At 38.4% G+C, this 17,849-nt stretch overlaps 1 pseudogene; it reads left to right on the forward strand.

Annotated features, from left to right (window-relative positions):
* Positions 1 to 4,442: 4,442 nt before the first annotated feature.
* On the forward strand, positions 4,443 to 5,466 carry LOC100511976 (tRNA pseudouridine(38/39) synthase pseudogene; annotated as a pseudogene).
* The last annotated feature ends 12,383 nt before the right edge of the window (positions 5,467 to 17,849 follow it).

The raw sequence follows: 17,849 nt of genomic DNA on the forward strand, positions 1-17,849 counted from the left end.
GTGCTGAGTACATGTTTGCTGAATAATTGAGGGCATTTTTATACAGGTGGACCAATGACTCTTGCATCTTATCTTGATAATAGTCTATCGTATCTTGCTAATAATCAGTGATAACATTATAACAGAAATGAGGAAAAGGTATTTCCAAGTTTGTATTGCGTTTTAGCATGGTTGCCCTACTCAGCTCATTAAATATGCTTGCTCTCAGCATGCACTAGTCTTCGGCCTTTGGTGGCATTTCCATACACATATGTGCAAATAGAATCATCAGTGATTGAATAGAAGTTTATTTACCAAACACATTCCATCAGAGAAGACTCCAGCTGTAGCAGCTAGTGACAAGTGCCATCCTCTGACAAGTGCCATCCTCCTGGGATGTTCCAAGCAGTCACAATGACAGCAGTAGTAGCTCTCAGTTACTTGTGCATTCACCAGTATCCAAAGTAGCAATTTCAAACTAAGTATGACACTCTAAGGACTGTGCAGGCCATCCTGATATTTCCACTAATAGCATGCAATTACATGTGCATTCAGGCCTGTAAGCTCGCCTACATCCAAGATTACTAGGCATGATTTCCTGCCAAAAAAAAAAAAAATGCATTTGTAGGTAATACAAATACGCAAAAGCATCTACTGCTAGGAGATGAGATGGACTGTATCTCCCACAAAAGACATATAACAAGGTAGAGTCTAGCTACTGTGAGAAATAACACTGGGAAAACTGAAGAACCCACCAGTGAAGATCAGGCTTACAGGGCCCACCTAAGAATGAGGTTGGACTAGGAGAAGAGAGAACTCTCTCTTCCTACTGCTAACCTATTAATGAATAACAGTCAACTGCATTCAGCACTAGGTGACTGGCAAAATCATGGAGAAAAACTCCCTGTATGTAGCAGACATATAGGGACAACCACACACTAAGGACAGCAAACAAGCATTGAAAAAAACTCTTCAGTAACTCCAAGCACTCAATCTCAGCACAGGTAACATGGAGACAAGGGAGTCCTGGTGTACTGTTGGTGGGAATATAAATTGGTGCAGCCACTATGGAAAACTGTATGATGATTTCTCAAAAATTTAAAAATAGAATTACTATATGATCCCGCAATTCTATTTCAGGGTATATATACAAAAGGATTTACAAGCAGAGTCCCGAAGGTACATTTGCATACCCATGCCCATAGCAGCAGTATTCACAATAGGCAAATAATGGGATTAAACCAAGTGTTTACTGATACAGGGATGGACATAATTTGGTCTATATATACAATGAGGTATCACTGAGTCTTCAAAAGGAAGGAAATTCTGACACATTCCTGCAGCATGGATGAAACTTGAGGGCATTACGCTAAATGAATAAACCAGTCACAAAAAGACAAATACTGTATAATTCTGTTTCTAGAGTTGTTAAATTCATAGAGTCAAAGTTGAATGGTGAATAGAGGGAGGGGGATTGAGTTGTTTAATAGGTATAGAGTTTCAATTTTGCAAGCTAAAAAAACAGTTTTGCAATTGCTTGCATAAATGTATTTAATATTACTGAAATGCATACTTTAAAATGGTTAAGATGACAAATTTTGTTATTTGTATTTTACCACAGTTTAAAAAAAAAAGCAGGAGTTCCCATTGTGGCTCAGTGGTTAGTGAATCTGACTAGCATCCATGAGGACGTGGGTTCAATCCCTAGCCTCGCTCAGTGGGTTAAGGATCTGGTGTTGCCATGAGCTGTGGTGTAGATCACAGACACGGCTAGGATCCTGCATTGCTGTGGCTCTGGCTACAGCTCCGATTCGACCCCTTGCCTGGGGACCTCCATATGCCATTGGTGCGGCCCTAAAAAGACAAGAAAGAGAGAGAGAAAAAAAAAAGCAGGAATGACTATATTAGTATCAGACAAAGTAGGCATAATACATCAAAGAAAATTATAAGGGCAAAGAGGGATGTCATATGATTTTAAAAGTATCAGTCTACCACAAAGATATAACTATCCTGAATGTGTATCAACCAAACAGCAGAGGTTCCAAGTACACAAAGCAAAAACGGACAGAGTTGAAAGACACAGACTAAGCCACAGTTAATAGCTGGACTTCACATACCTAACACTCAGCCACTGATAGAACTACTAGTCAGAAAATCAGCAAAGATAGATCATGTTGGTTATTGTTTTGTTCAGTAATTCTAACTTATAGAACACTCCACTCAACAATAGCAGAACATGCACTTGTAGAACATATACCAAAATAGTCTATATGCTGGGCCATAGACTGAGCCTCAACAAATTTAAGATACTGAAATCGTACAGGATGTATTTTTTCTGAGCATAATGGAATAAAACTAGAAAAATCTCTGAATACAAATGGCACAGGTAGATCTCAATTAGAAATCGAACACACTTACAAATAATCCATGGATCAAAGGCAAAATCTCAAGGGAAATTTTTAAAAAAGACATTGAAAGAAATGAAAATAAAAAGACATATCAAAATATATGGAATATATGGAATACTGCTCATGTAGTACTGAGAGAAATTTATAGCATTAAATGCTTAAATTAGAAAAAAGAAAATGTCTTGAATCAGAGACCTAAGTTCTTACCTAAGGAATATAGGGGGAAAAAAGGAGAAAATAAACCCCAAGCAAATGGAAGGAAATAAATAATAAAGATGAGAGAAAAAAAATCAATAACATTGAAAGAAAGAATAAAATAGTTTTTCCCCACTGATTTTCTCCATTTCTCAAAAAAATCAATAAAATTGACAAACAACTTTAGTAAGACTGACAAAGGGAAAATTAGAGAAGACAATGACCAATACCACAGATACTGCAGCCATTAAACGGATAATAGGCAGATACTTTTTTTATTTGTACGCTCATGAATTTGAAAAATTATAAGAAATGAATCAATTATTTGAAATTACCACAATACTCCCAACAAGGTTGTATAGGCAATATAATTAGTCCTGTAACCAAAAGAGATTGAATTTGTAGTTTAAGTTCTGAAAAAGAAATACCAATGCCCACATGATTTCAGTGGAAAATTCTACCAAGAAGTTAGGGATTGTAAATTGGCATTTACTCTTCTTTATCACAAAATCAAAGAGGATGAGGATATTTCACATCTCTTTTTATGAAGCCATTATGACTCTGCTGACAAAAGTATAGAGTACAAGAATAAAGTTGGAAGAGTGACCCTCTCTGGTATTAAGGTTTACTAATAGTCACAATAGTGAAAATAGAATAGTGTTTGCTGAGGGATAGACATAAATATCAATGGAACAGAAAAAATGCAGAAATAGACTTAAACTAACATTTCCAAGTATTTGTGACAAAAATGTCAAAGCATGTCAAGGAGAAAGAATACCTTTTAATCAAATTTCCCTGGAGCAATTGGACATCCAGAGGTCAAAAACAAAACAAAACAACTTTGGCCCAAGTCTCATACCTTATACAAAAAACGAAAAATCACAGATCGAAATGTAAAAGTACATAATTTTAGAGAAGATGTCCGATACTAAGTACAAGTGAAAAATCCTTAGACGAGTTCTTATTGTGGCACAGTGGAAACAAATTCAACTAAGAACCATGAGGTTGTGGGTTTGATCCCTGGCCTCGATCAGTGGGTTAAGGATCTGGCGTTGCTGTGAGCTATGGTGTAGGTCGCAGATGCGGCTCGGATCTGGCATTGCTGTGGCTTAGGCCAGCAGCTGTAGATCTGATTCGACCTTTAGCCTGAGAACCTCCATATGTCACAGGTGCAATGCTAAAAAGAAAAAAATCCTTAGACCTGACACCAAAATCATGATCTATGAAAGGAAAAAAATGATAAACTGGACCTCATCAAAATTATGACTTTTGCTCTCTGAAAGATGCTAAAATGATGAAACAAACATAAGCTAGACTGAGAAAAAACATAAATCACATTATCTGACCAAGGACTTGTGTCTAAAATTTATAAAGCGCTGTTGACATTAAACAGTGAAAAAAAAATTAAAAATTCAATTAGCACATGGGCTACAGCTATGGCCTACAGATAGGAAGGGCCTATATGAGTGCTTTATTTCTGGAGTTACCATATCATTGCTAAAAATGACATAGAAACCAGACTGAGAAACTCCTAAAAAGTGTACATGAACTGGAGAAGGAAGTGCAACAACTTAGAAAGGAATAGGCCAACAACAGGAAGAACTCAAACACTAGAGAAAAATTTTTAGGAAGTGGGAATGCCGAGTGCTTTTTCGTTTGTTTGTTTATTGGGTCATGAGCACTGAAATTTAAAATAAAAAAAAGAGGCAAAGACATGTAGCCCTAAGGATAATCTCTCTAGCCTGGGCTGGGGATACTAAGTTTTGAAAGCCAGGAAAATACAATACCACTGAAAAGAAACTGAAGGTCTAATCAAAATTGGACCAAGAGAAGGCAGGCAGATCTCCAACTCTCACTGATATGGGTGAACAAACAAAGACATTCAATGACTTTGGACAGGAGATTTCTCTTGACCTTTGTTTTCCCTTTCCAAGGGGCAAGGATGCAGAGAATTTTAATTTGAAAGAAGTCAGCAATGCTAAAGAGATGCATTATACCCCCATTCTTGATCATGCGTTCCCTCCAGACTTCCACATACTGGCCTGGGCCCCTGTAGAACCTAGCTTCAGGGCTAGCTTCAACTGTCTGGAGCAGCCTTCCTGCAGTTTTCCCTTTGTACTGATTTAGATAGTGTAGTCCTGAATTATGCTGCTCAGAAGTAGGATGACACAGCAGATTTTAGGAACTTGTGTAAAATGGATGTAGCCAACAGTGATTAATTTTCAGTGGACTAGTCTTTCCGCTCAAGTACAGCAAGTAGGCCATAGCCTGGGTCAGGGTGGAGGGCAAGAACCTTTCTAGTTCTTGTCAGTTTGAAGTGACTGGCCAGGCATCCCTTTATCATCAATTCCACTGTATGATGGCTCTCTTTTTTCTGATTGGCTGAGGAATGGAGAAGCCAGAGGTTATCAATAAGCTGCTGAACATAGAGAATATCCCCAGAAACCTCAATATGGTATGGCCGTAGAATTTTCTCTTGTTTTGTATGACTTTAAATTTGAAACTATGGACTGGATCTATGACTGGGAGGTTCAAGGGTTCCGCGTTACCCATCACCACCAACTACAGGCTAAGCATGCTGTTAAAATTTACATGTTGTGTAGTATGCTGTAAGGAATGAACTCTGTTTCAGTACCCTCTGGGAAAAGACCAAAAATGGATGGAGTGATAGAGTGAAGAGAAGTTAATCTGTCATAATGCAGACCATTGCATTTGTAGTAGGAATGGATGTACAGTGTAAGCCCCTCATTGATCATCCTAAATGTCAAGGATAGGAATCCCAATACAGAATTTTGTAAGTAAGGGATGCATTGAGCATCCACATTTATTTCATGAAAAGGAAACAAAAAGCCTAAAGAGAAGTCAACAAGAGGATCTTTGTTGATACAGAAATTAATAAAACATTTAACCATAGAAAAACTCACCAGGATCTGGTAGGCCATAACCAGCTAGTAGTAGATGGGTGTAGAAAGGAAATACTGTATATAAATTGTAAGACATCCTAGAAATTCAGATGATCAACTCTTTTAAAAAGTCCATAAGGTCATAGTAAGGAAGGTCTTGTTGCTTATATAAGAAAGAGTTTGTTTTTCTACCCCAGTCCAAAAGGATTGAGATTGAAAAAGAAGCACTTGTAAAATGGAAATGTATTTCTGTACACCTGGAAACCTGTGCCTTTGTTCAAATTCCTGAAAGCCTGATTCTGCCAGTGTTAAAAAATAGAATATAAATCTCATGATGAGAATCTCATGAATAGAAATCTCGATAAGGATATACAGATGGCAGATGAGCACATAAAAAGATGTTCAACATGTACCATCAGAGAAATGCAAGCAAAAACTTCAATGAGATACCACTATACATGAACCAGAATGACTTAGGAGTTCCTGTCGTGGCTCAGTGGTTAACGAATCCGACTAGGAACCACGAGGTTGCGGGTTCGGTCCCTGCCCTTGCTCAGTGGGTTAAGGATCCGGCGTTGCCGTGAGCTGTGGTGTAGGTTGCAGACGCGGCTCGGATCCCGCGTTGCTGTGGCTCTGGCGTAGGCCGGTGGCTACAGCTCCAATTCGACCCCTAGCCTGGGAACCTCCATATGCCCCGGGAGCGGCCCAAGAAATGGCAAAAAGACAAAAAAAAAAAAAGAAAAATTTTCAAATGATAACACCAAATGCTGGTGAGAATGCAAAGAAACTGCTAGTAGGATTGTAAAATGGTATAGCCACCTTGGAGAGAAATATGGAAGTTTCTTATAAAACTGAGCATACCATTACTGCATAACCCAGCAACAGCACTCATGAGCATTTATCTCAGAGAAAGAAAAACTTTACAGTTCACAGAAAAAGCTGTGCAGGAATGATCATATCAGCTTTATTTGTTACAGTCAAAAAATCAAAAAACCAAAGTGTCCTTCAATAAGTGGACAATTAAGCTGTGGTACATCCATACCAGGAAATATTACTCACCAGTTTAAAAAAAGGAAAAAATATTGATACAATGACTTGAATGGATCTCAAGGGATTTATGCTGAATGTAAAAAGCCAATCACAAAATGTTATATGTTGAATGATTCCATTTATTTAACATTCTTGTAATGGCTAAAATATAGAGATGAAGAACAACTGGATTTCAGGGGTCATGGAGAGAAGGAGATGGTTGTAATTATAAATGAGTAGCATGAAAAACTTTGTGGGGAGTTCCCGTCGTGGCGCAGTGGTTAACGAATCCGACTAAGAACCATGAGGTTGCGGGTTCGATCCCTGCCCTTGCTCAGTGGGTTAACGATCCAGCATTGCCGTGAGCTGTGGTGTAGGTCGCAGATGCGGCTCGGATCCCGCGCTGCTGTGGCTCTGGTGCAGGCTGGCAGCTACAGCTCTGATTCGACCCCTAGCCTGGGAACCTCCATGTGCCGCAGGAGCAGCACAAGAAATGGCAAAAAGACAAAAAAAAAAAAAAAAACTTTGTGATGGAACTTTTCTGTATGTTGACTGTAGCAGCAAAAATCACAGGAAACTTCACAGGCGATAACATTGCATAGAACTGCACACACACACACAAACTTATACATGTAAATCTGGTGAAATTGAATAAGGTAAGTGGGTCATAAAATTTTCAGTTTCCTGATTGTGATATTGTACCATAGGTATGCAAGATGTTACCATTGGGAGAAACTAGGTGAAGGGTATAATATCTTTCTCTTTCTTACCATTGCACATGGATTTACAGTGATCTCAAACTTTTAATAAAAGCAAGTTTGTGGTATTCTTTCAATGCTACTAAACTCTCAACTGTGATAACAATCATAGTCTTGAAATGTAACTGATGTATGCAAGAACACTGACTCTCTAATTATGCTGAATGGCAGAAGCTGAATAAAAATGAGTACATACTGATTCCCCTTATATAAAATACCAGAACAGGTAATCTATGGCGGCAGCCAGCAAATCAGTGGTTTTCTGAGGATGAGGGTGTGGAGAGGGGCAAGAAGGAGCAATTGTCAGGGGGTTCGAGGAAACTTTGGAGGGTGATGGTATTTTCACACAGTTGTGCTGATGGTTTAACAAGTGTGTACATATGACCAAAGTCATCAATCTGTCACTTGAAGCACAGGCAATGTGTTAGATGTCAATTATACTTCAAGAAAATCATTTAAAAGGATATTCTCTTCAGAGAAAAAGACACCTTTGGAAGGAATAAAAATAAGATATTTGGAGGGGAGGATCCATTGTTTTTAATTCTCTGTAGACAATTGCAGCCCTGAAAGCAGACTGTTCCACCCTAAGTTTCTTTAGAATGTTGGCTAATCAGCATTGGGTTTGTGGCTTCCAATCACCATTATTTCAGTCTTTAGAGTGCTTTCAGAAGGGTGGGATTTAGTAGGATGGGATTTTTGGCCCTCTGGAGGACCTTTAGACACTGATAGCCTAGGATGATGTAACACCAATATGAGGTAGGTGGCTTGGAAGTGATTGGTCAGTTTCTTGAGATAGTTCTGCCACCCACACACTTCAAATCACATAGGTTCTGGAAATCTACACTTTGACACCATGTTCCTCCTCCTGCCCCCCTCCCCAAAGACAGAAACACCAAGCCCTTTTCCATCTTGCCTGTGGGTTCAACTGTAAAGCAGGTACTTTGTCTTCAGTGCTCAGTCCTGACCCACCCCTTATCCCCACTTTCTGCTTAAGTGTGATTTGACCACTCTGGCCCCCAACCCAGTAGTGCCAATATCCCTCCCTCCTTACACACCTGCCTCTTCCCTCCTTTCCCTGCTCCCACCAGGAAAGAACTCACAGAAACGGACAGACATTTTCACAAGTTGATTTTTATTTAGCATCAGTGTACCCTGTTGCTGTTAACATGCGCTATCTGCACAGGCGGCCGTTTCTCAGTCTGCAGAGACTTTACAGATATTTCTGATGTCTCTGGCCTCACTCTGAAATTTACTTGCTGCGCTGGTTACGACCTGAAGTGGCGGGCTTCTCCACGACCTCTCGGTTCCGCTCTGGCTCATTTTGACTCCGTGTCTCATTCAGCCTGCTATAATGGCCGAATAGTGCGGGTCCTCTAGCTTTCTCAGGCTTCCTTCTAGGATTGGTAGTTTTTTCAGAGGCTTTTTTACTCAAACTCCTTTGAAGGGGCTTTTTTATCTTCGTGGTTGTCTTCAGTGCCTGGAAAGACAATGGAGTGAGGCCAAAAGTACATTGGTTTAGTGGGAAGAAGATGGGGTACTGGTGGAAAGGGTAAGATTCTTGGGGGAGAAGGACTCAGTGAAGAAAAGAGTAGCTTGGACAGGGTCATCTTACCTTGCTACCACCTCTGGACCTGGATTGACAGGGAGCCTTCTTCACCTTCTTCTTCTGATTGCAACTTGACCTCAGTTGGTTTGTATCCATTTTAGGCTCTGATAGTTGCCTGGACACCTTAGCCATGCTGAAGTCTCGCACTGGTCTACCTCAGGCGTCCTGACCAAGCTATATATGCGCCTCCCCAGGACAATGAAGGGGCCACACCCTTTGGATTTGATTGGTCAACAAGCCACTCCTGTAGCCAATGGTGGCTAAGGAGGCACTGACATCACAAAACACTGCCTATGACACTTCTGTGTGTGGGAGAGGTTGCTGGGGAGGCTGAGATGTCGCACAGACATTTCAAACGGCCATTCCTGACACCTCTTGGCGGCGGCGGAGGGGGGGTGATGAGGAGGCAAAGATGGTTTGGTTAGAGAAAAGGGGCTTAACATCCCGAAACAGTCTTCCCAAGCTGAATCGCTGCCCATCCTCATATCCCCATGTTCAGCTGAGTAGGTGCACGTGGTAGACAACCTTTCCTCCAAGCTATTCTCCAAGGCCACCCCTACTCAATGGTCTATTCTGATATCTCCTACCCTTAATTATTAGCTAGTGTTTTGGACATCTTACCTAAAATCCCTCCAAAGGCAATATGACTGAATTTAAATATTAGTAGAGATATGAATCGTCTTACAAACTAACAAAAGGACAGCTCCCATGAATAAACATCTCTCTTCTAGAGCATCTGGCATTAAATGCTGCTGATTTCCATTAAATTATTTTCTGCTAGCTCAGCAACTTAAAGGCAGGGATTAGAATTAACTGCCCACTCATGAAAGTTGCTTTCATTTTTACTTTTATTCTATTCTTGGACTGTAGCCATATTATTATCTTTCAGTTTTTCAAGGTTCTTTCTCATATTTTTTTTCTATTTTTCTTTCATCCTAGTGTCCAACATTCATTTCCTTCCCACCATTAGGCACCTACTGTGATGTGTTTGAACTATGCCCTTGCGTATGTTTGTACTCTTGTGAAATATATAGCCATGTTAAATAGGTGTTTGAGTGTGGTGCCTTGTGCCATAGATCTTGTTCCATTTCTTATGCCTTTAAGTTCAACTTATGCAGCTATATGTGTCTAGTTCATTGTTTTTAATATTGCATTATGTTCCATTAAAAATGCACACCCCTAGTATTTCTTGTCCATTCCTTCCTTTTTTGAGGGACACATGTTTGCTCTCCCCTCCACTGCCATAAACAATGCCATGATGAGCATTCCCATGCATGTCCACTTATGGACTTCTGCATATAATTTTCTGGGATGTATACTCAGGAATAGAATCTCTAGGTCATAGATATCCTTAGACTCTGTGGACTGCTACAACACATACTGTAAACTGGTGGCTTAGATAACAAACATTTATTTCTCACAGTTATGGAGGCTAGAAGTCCAAGGTTAGGATGCCAGCATGGTTGGGTTCTTGATGAGCACCCTCTTTCTGCTCACACCCTCACGTGCCCTTGCTGGGTGGATACACACAAAGAAAGAAAGAACTCTCTCTTGTTTCTTCCTCTTTTTCCAAGGGCATCAATCCATCATAAAACCCCATCTTCATGACCTAATCCAACTCTAATTACCTCCCCAAAGTCCCACCTCCAAATACCATCACATCTAGAGGACTAGTTTCAACATATGGATTTTGGAGGGATCCAACCATTCAGTATATATAAGCAATATTTTCTAAATACTTCCAAGCTGCTTTCCAAATGACTGTACCAGTTTATTTTCTCAACAGAATTTTATCACTACCTGTTTCCCTACACACTCATGTATACTCAGTGTGGAAGCAGCTTCTGATATGGCTCCCAATAATCTCAGCCTCCTGATGTTCACACTCTTGTGTAACCTACTCCCCTTGAGTGTGGGCTGTACCTAGTGATTTGCTTCTAATGAATTCTGTCAATAGAACCCAGCAAAAGTTAAAGGATTTTATGAACATAATTAGGTTTCCTCTTCCTAGAACTCTCTTGCTGACTGTCTCCTTTGTCCTGTCTTTCTGCAGCAAATTATAACTAACACACTTAGTATTACCCAACTTTTAATTTTAAAAAATCTGATTGGTAAAAAGTATAATCTCCCTTCACATCTATGTTTACTAGTGATTCAGCTATTTAGATTTTGTATCCTTTAAATTGTTTTTTGGTTATTAATGTTTCTCATTCTATTAGATTTCTTGTCTTTTTTTCAGGTTGATTTTACCACTCCTTGTTATTTCTTGGATATCCTTCATTGGCAAACTTTGTCTTTGATATGCTTTGGATAAATATCAAGGATTTATGTTCAATACTTGTAATATCTTCCACATAGTTTTCCTGCACCATCTGATATGTGGTAATATCTTTATCATATACCTTTTATTTTTAGGGGGTATTATTTCGTTGATCTCGGCCTCTAGTACTAGGTAGAATGTAGAGGCACTACCAGACATTTATATCCTCAAGTTCATGTTCCAAATGTATTACAGTAATTAGGAGGATGTTTTTTGATTTGGTTTGGTTTGTATGCTACAGAGACTTTATCATGTTAAAGAAGCTTCCTACTATTACTAGAATTTAGAAAGCACTTTTAAAAAAATCATGTGTTTTTACCAAATACTTTTGCTTTATCTACTGAGATGATTATTTATTTATTGCTTTGGAGGGCCACACCTGTGGAATATGGAAGTTCCCAGGCTAGGGGTTGAATGGGAGCTGTAGCTGCAGGCCTACACCACAGCCTCAACAACACAAGATCTGAGCCATGTTGGTGACCTACACAGCAGCTTACAGCAATGCTGATCCTTAACCCACTGAGTGAGGCCAGGGATCGAACCCGCATTCTCATGGATACTAGTAGGGTTCATTACCACTGAGCCATGACAGGAACTCCCAGGTGGGAATTTTTTTGTTTTGTTTTGTCTTTGCTATTTCTTGGGCTGCTCCCGCGGCATATGGAGATTCCCAGGCTAGGGGTTCAATCAGAGCTGTAGCCACCGGCCTACACCAGAGCCACAGCAACACGAGATCTGAGCCGCGTCTGCAACCTACACCACAGCTCATGGCAACGCTGGATTGTTAACCCACTGAGCAAGGGCAGGGACCGAATCTGCAACCTAATGGTTCCTAGTCGGATTCGTTAACCACTGCACCACGACAGGAACTCCAGGTGGGAAAATTTTAATCACAGTTTATTTTGATCTTTCACACATTTACTTTTATTAGTAGAATGTGAGTTTTAGTGAACAGAAAGTGTGTGGCTTTGTTCTCAGTCCGTGGACATATAAGTCAGTAAATGCTTGAATGAGTGAGGAAATGACCACATGAATGAAGAAGTAGATACTGTTACTGTAGCACTATGTGTCCACTTTCACATCCTCAGTTATGAATATTGTGAATAATCCTCTCATTATATTTAAATAAACAGTAATATATATTTATACATGTTAGTAAGCCAGTGGCATTTCTGTCTTCTAATGTACTTTTTCATGTCCCTTTCCTTCGGCCTGTTTGTCCTTAATTGCTCTATTTGTATAAAGTGATTACTTTTTAATTGTGTAAAGTTTATACTATATTACGTAAAATTAACTTTTGCGTGTCTAAAACATTGCCCAGACTCCCATTTGTCTTTTGAGAAATGTGTTCATCATCTTTTTGATATATAGAAATTCTTATTTTTTTTCTAGTAAGCTATATTTGTTTTTCTTTTTGGCTTATGGTTGATAAGGTTTTTAAAATATATTATTGTTTGGAGCAAGTATTGGAGATTTCAAGATACTGAGGTTTATTCTTTTTTTAATAAAAAACCTTTAGCAAGTCCTTGTATTTCCAAATTCTTTAAGCACTTTTTGTCTTTCATACATATGTTTTTATGGCATTTTTAACAAGTTTTAACATTTTATTGTTAGTATCTGTCCTTCAATGGTAAAAATAGGTAGGGAAATGATATTTTTTCAAATATCCCAATGCATATATGAAAAAAAAGTGGTATGACCTATCTGTTGTCCTGATGCCAGATCAGTAGTTAGTGAATGATGGTCAGTATGCCAAATTCAGTTTGGCTGCCTATTGGGCAAAAAAAAAAAAAAAAAAAGCCATACACCACATTGTCAATGAAAAAATATTGCCTGCTATATCAGTAAACAAAAAATGTTGCTGACATCAAGCTGTCACATTCCAGCTGCCCTGATGGTGAGCCCTGAGAGAACTCAGGGTGGAAACATCATGCCAGCAATACAGCCATTAGCCACTGTAGCTGCCCCACACCCAAAGTTTAACCTGAAGAGACTCAGGATGAGAAAGCAGAGAGATGAGGTGTATATCAAAGGAGTGATCTTCAGTAAGCCCAGCATCTTGCATCTTCCCATACATAGAAAAGTGCTAAATTCCTTAACTTGAGATTATCTGGTTTTATTTCATTAACAGTAAATTTTTTCATGTTCTGACTACCTGGTCTTTGTTGCAAAAACTCCTATATATCATGGCTCTTCCCTGACCTCATCAGAGCAATCCCTCAGAGCTATCTGGGAGGCTGTGTCCGGGGCTTAAGTCCTCAGTTTTGTCCACCAAATAAAACATAATTCTCAACTTACAGGTTGTGTAATTTTTTAGTCAGTTTTATTCATGTATCTATTTTCTATGGCTAATTTCATGTTATGAAGGCAAAATTGAGTAGTTGTGATGGAGACCATATGGTATGCAAAGTCAAACTTATTTACTACCTAGCTCAAGAGAAAAATGTTATCCACCCTTGTGCTAGACTCATGAGCTTTTTAAAGGTAAGACCTAGGTTTCATTTATCTGTGTATTACTGCAGGTGACAGTATATAGTTGATGCCTGTCAAGTGAAAAAAAGAAAGAAAGAAACCCACAGCCTTAGAGCTGTAAGTTGAGTTTATTCCATGTCTTACGGAGGACTATAGTCTGAGAGACAACCTGTTAGATAGCTCTGAGAAACTTTTCTGAAGAGGTAGGGGGTGGTCAGTATATATGTGATTTTGGCAAAGGGTGTATGTGCAGTCAAGCACACGTCTTAGTAAAAGGTTGTTGCTAGTCATGAGGAGCAGATGTCTTAGCTAATGATTTTAGTGCTTTTCTAAGTATGGGAAAATGCAAGAATCCAAGTTTATAATTTTTGGTACTGAAAATTTGAGTGCCTGTTCTGCCAGTTTTCCCAGAGCATGGAGTGCCTTGTTCCTGATCGTCACCCTGAACTCCATTCAGGGGTTGTTGAGGGTCATCTACTGCAGTGGCTAATGACTTCATTCTTTTTTTTTCTTTTTTTTTTTTGTCTTTTTGCCATTTCTTGGGCTGCTGCCGTGGCATATGGAGCTTCCTAGGCTAAGGGTCGAATCAGAGCTGTAGCTGCTGGCCTAAGTCCAAGCCATAACAACTCAGGATCCAAGCTGAGTCTGTGAGCTACACCACAGCTCACGGCAACACCAGATCTTTAACCCACAGAGCAAGGCCAGGGATCGAACCTGCAACCTCATGGTTCCCAGTCAGATTTGTTAACCACTGAGCCACGACGGGAACTCCAACTAATGACTTCATTCTTATAGAACCAGGTGGTGACTGAAGTTCTTTAGTTGCTATCCTTAATATACTTAGAAACATTAAGTTGAAAATAAGTAAAATAAGAAAACATTTCCAATGACGGCATCACTATTGAATAATACTATATCATTCTCTCAAAGCGCATGCTAATTCAAACATCTACAGCATTATTGTTGTACTTTCCCTTCAGGCATTATTCTAATTTCTCAAAGTAACAGCATTGTTAAAATAGAGATGAGGACTAAGGGTAGAATTCTATCACTCTTGAGGCGAGGTTTCCTGTCCCAGCTGTGACTTTGGACCATGAAATTGAAAGCTTATTTAAGCTGTCTTTGTGCTACATTTTTAGGAAGGTCAGTTGCTTACTTCCACAATGAGTAAGACTTATTCATCAGTGCCAATTCCATGTGTATTATAAAGCAGTAAAATGGATTCTTAATGCAAATTCAAAGGAAGGCAAATAAAGCACAGAAAAGTTCTTGGACAGGAATTATCATCACTCTTTCACAGATAAAATCCAAGTATCTTGCTATATTTTTGTGTGATCTGGTTAAATTTTTTCCTAACATTTCCTACCAGTAATTTGCATAAAAATTATGGTCTTTGGTTTTACAATTTTTAATCATCATTCAAAAGTAAGCACTTAGTAGGCACTCAATATTTGTTGCATACAGAAAAGAATGACTTTGTGGCATAAGATACTTCCCAGAGATTTTATGAATAATGTTTTATAAACAACTGTGAAATGGGATGACTACAAAGAAGGAATAGTTTAAAATGTTGATATTTACCTAACTCAATATTTACAACTAGGTCTTTCTGGAACCTGAGCTAACTTTTCAACTCCAGAACTTCTAATAGTAAAATATTAATGATGAAAATATCCTTTTTGCATATAGTGCCAAGGAATAGTCAATATAGTAATGTCATCAGTAATGACATGATGGAATGATCAATATTTCTTATTACAGGTAAAAAAAAAATTCACTTTCCCTGGTAAACCAATTTTAGGTTGTGAGAAATTTGTCTAAGCACAAATCTAAGACTGACAAATAATTTTAATAATATATATTTTTTAAAAAATCACATTTTCCTCTGAAATCAATAATGTTGTACTTTCACATTTTACTTTATTTGCATCAAAATTAAATCATTTTTGGGTTATGTTGATGGGATAGATTGTCAGAGCTTTGCCTCTCCAATTATAAACAATCTTTAGTGTGAACTCTTCTGTATTATGTTTTGTAGTAAAGACCAAATGAGACTTATAAAATATATTTAATAATTTTATATTTGGGTCAGTGTTTCTGGTTTTCTGTCCTTTTGTTTGCAATTTAAGATGTGAAAATTGATATTTCATAATTTTTTTTTTTTGTCTTTTTGCTATTTCTTTGGGCCACTCCCGCAGCATATGGAGGTTCGCAGGCTAGGGGTCGAATCGGAGCTGTAGCCGCCAGCCTACGCCAGAGCCACAGCAACGCGGGATCCGAACCACGTCTGCAACCTACACCACAGCTCATGGCAGTGCCGGATCCTTAACCCACTGAGCAAGGCCAGGGACCGAACCCGCAACCTCATGGTTCCTAGTTGGATTCGTTAACCACTGCGCCAGGACGGGAACTCCGATATTTCATAATTTTAAAGAAATCCATTAGACTGCATTTTCCAATCCTACTATCTTAGAGTGGCTTATAATGATCTTTCACTTAAAAATCTCTTTTATATGTGTTTTATATGTTAGGATATTTTATATTCTTGAATTCTCCTTTTAATGATGACAGTTACTAAAATATATACATCATGGTGATTTAAGGGCCAGAAAACCACTGTCCATGTGGGGGTCAAATATAGATCACTGCTGCTTGTTTTTACAAATAAAACTTTATTGAAACATAGCCATACCTATTTATTTGCATAGTGTCTGTAGTGACTTTTGTGCTAACACAACAGACACCTATATAGCCTACAAAGTCTAAAGTATTTACTGTCTGACCCATTACAGAAAATATTTACTGACCCAATACTTTAAAGACAAGAACATGAATTTCAGAGAAGTTCAGTCACCTGACAGAGCTGAGGCTTAGATCCAGTCTCCCAGGTTCTAGGGTCCCTTCTTATACATATATATGCCATAATTCTTCATAATCATACTTGGCTATTATTACCTTCTATTCTCACCAATGGTTATAGTTTTATCTTTCCTTTCCAAAATACTGCGTATTTCATTTTCTTTTCACCTTTTTTTTTTTTTTTTTTTTTTTTTTTTTTTTTTTTTTTGCCACACCTGCAGCATATGGAAATTCCTGGGCCAGGAATCAACCCGGGCCCCTGCAGTGACAACACTGGATAGTTAACCTGCTCTACCACAGGGGAACTCCTATTTTCACTTTTTATGAGTCAAATCTCCAGTCAACACAACTGATATTTGCAAACCTGGACAACTTTTAGTTAGTTGCCGTATGAAGTCTTAACCTAACAAAAAAACCTCCCAGATTTACTCTAAAAAAGGAGGCTGCTAAGGTGATTGGCAGTAGCAGCAACCAAAGTATATGAAGGGACTGTCATACACACATTTTTAAAAATATATTTAAAAAACTCAAATACCATATTTTAAACATGTATGTACGACAGTTCCTTCATACACATATGTATATATATATAGAATTTTAATGAAGTGTATAGTGGGAAAATAAATGAACATGTAAATGCTGTTAGATAAATTTGAATCTCACATGGCAAAATCAAGATTCCATTTTACAAAAGCTAGCTCTTCCCACAAGGAAATGTTTGTGGTTTCTAGAGGTTAATTTTAAAATTCACTATATATATCTATATCTGTACCTATGTATATCTCCATATACCTATCCATGAGATACACATCTTGGCGTGAATGTCCACAGAGTGATTGGAAGAGTAAATCAGTTGCGTGATCATGTGCATCGTGTGTTCTCATGTTGATAGGCAAATAAACAGCAGATAATACAGTGACATTTTTTTCTCTGTCTCCCTTTCTCTCCTTCCCTCCATTCTCTTTCTTTGTATGTGACAGATATATTTGAATGAAACCCATGAGGTAGATACTGGGGGTTAAAAGGGGATATAAAGACCAAGCTATGTAGTGGGAGATTATGAAATACTGCATTTTACACCTTATAAACCACTACTGCATTTCAATGCCTAAGCTATGAAATATTACATTTTATATGAAATTTTCAATAGAAAAATATATTGTCTAAATCATTTTTATGGGCCATTAACAAGTCTGTCAGGTTCTATAGATCTTAAAATTCTTCACCCTTGGAAATGTGATAAGTAGAGAACCCTACTCTTATCTCTCTGGTTATAATAATATTAGAGTGTTTTGAAGTTGTCTTTTTCCATCGTAGTCC

Source organism: Sus scrofa, chromosome X (assembly GCF_054392235.1).
Source record: "Sus scrofa isolate SSC_HxYL_T2T_F1_AM1 chromosome X, Sscrofa_HxYL_maternal_Yorkshire_Landrace_v2.0, whole genome shotgun sequence".
Lineage (NCBI taxonomy): Eukaryota > Metazoa > Chordata > Mammalia > Artiodactyla > Suidae > Sus > Sus scrofa.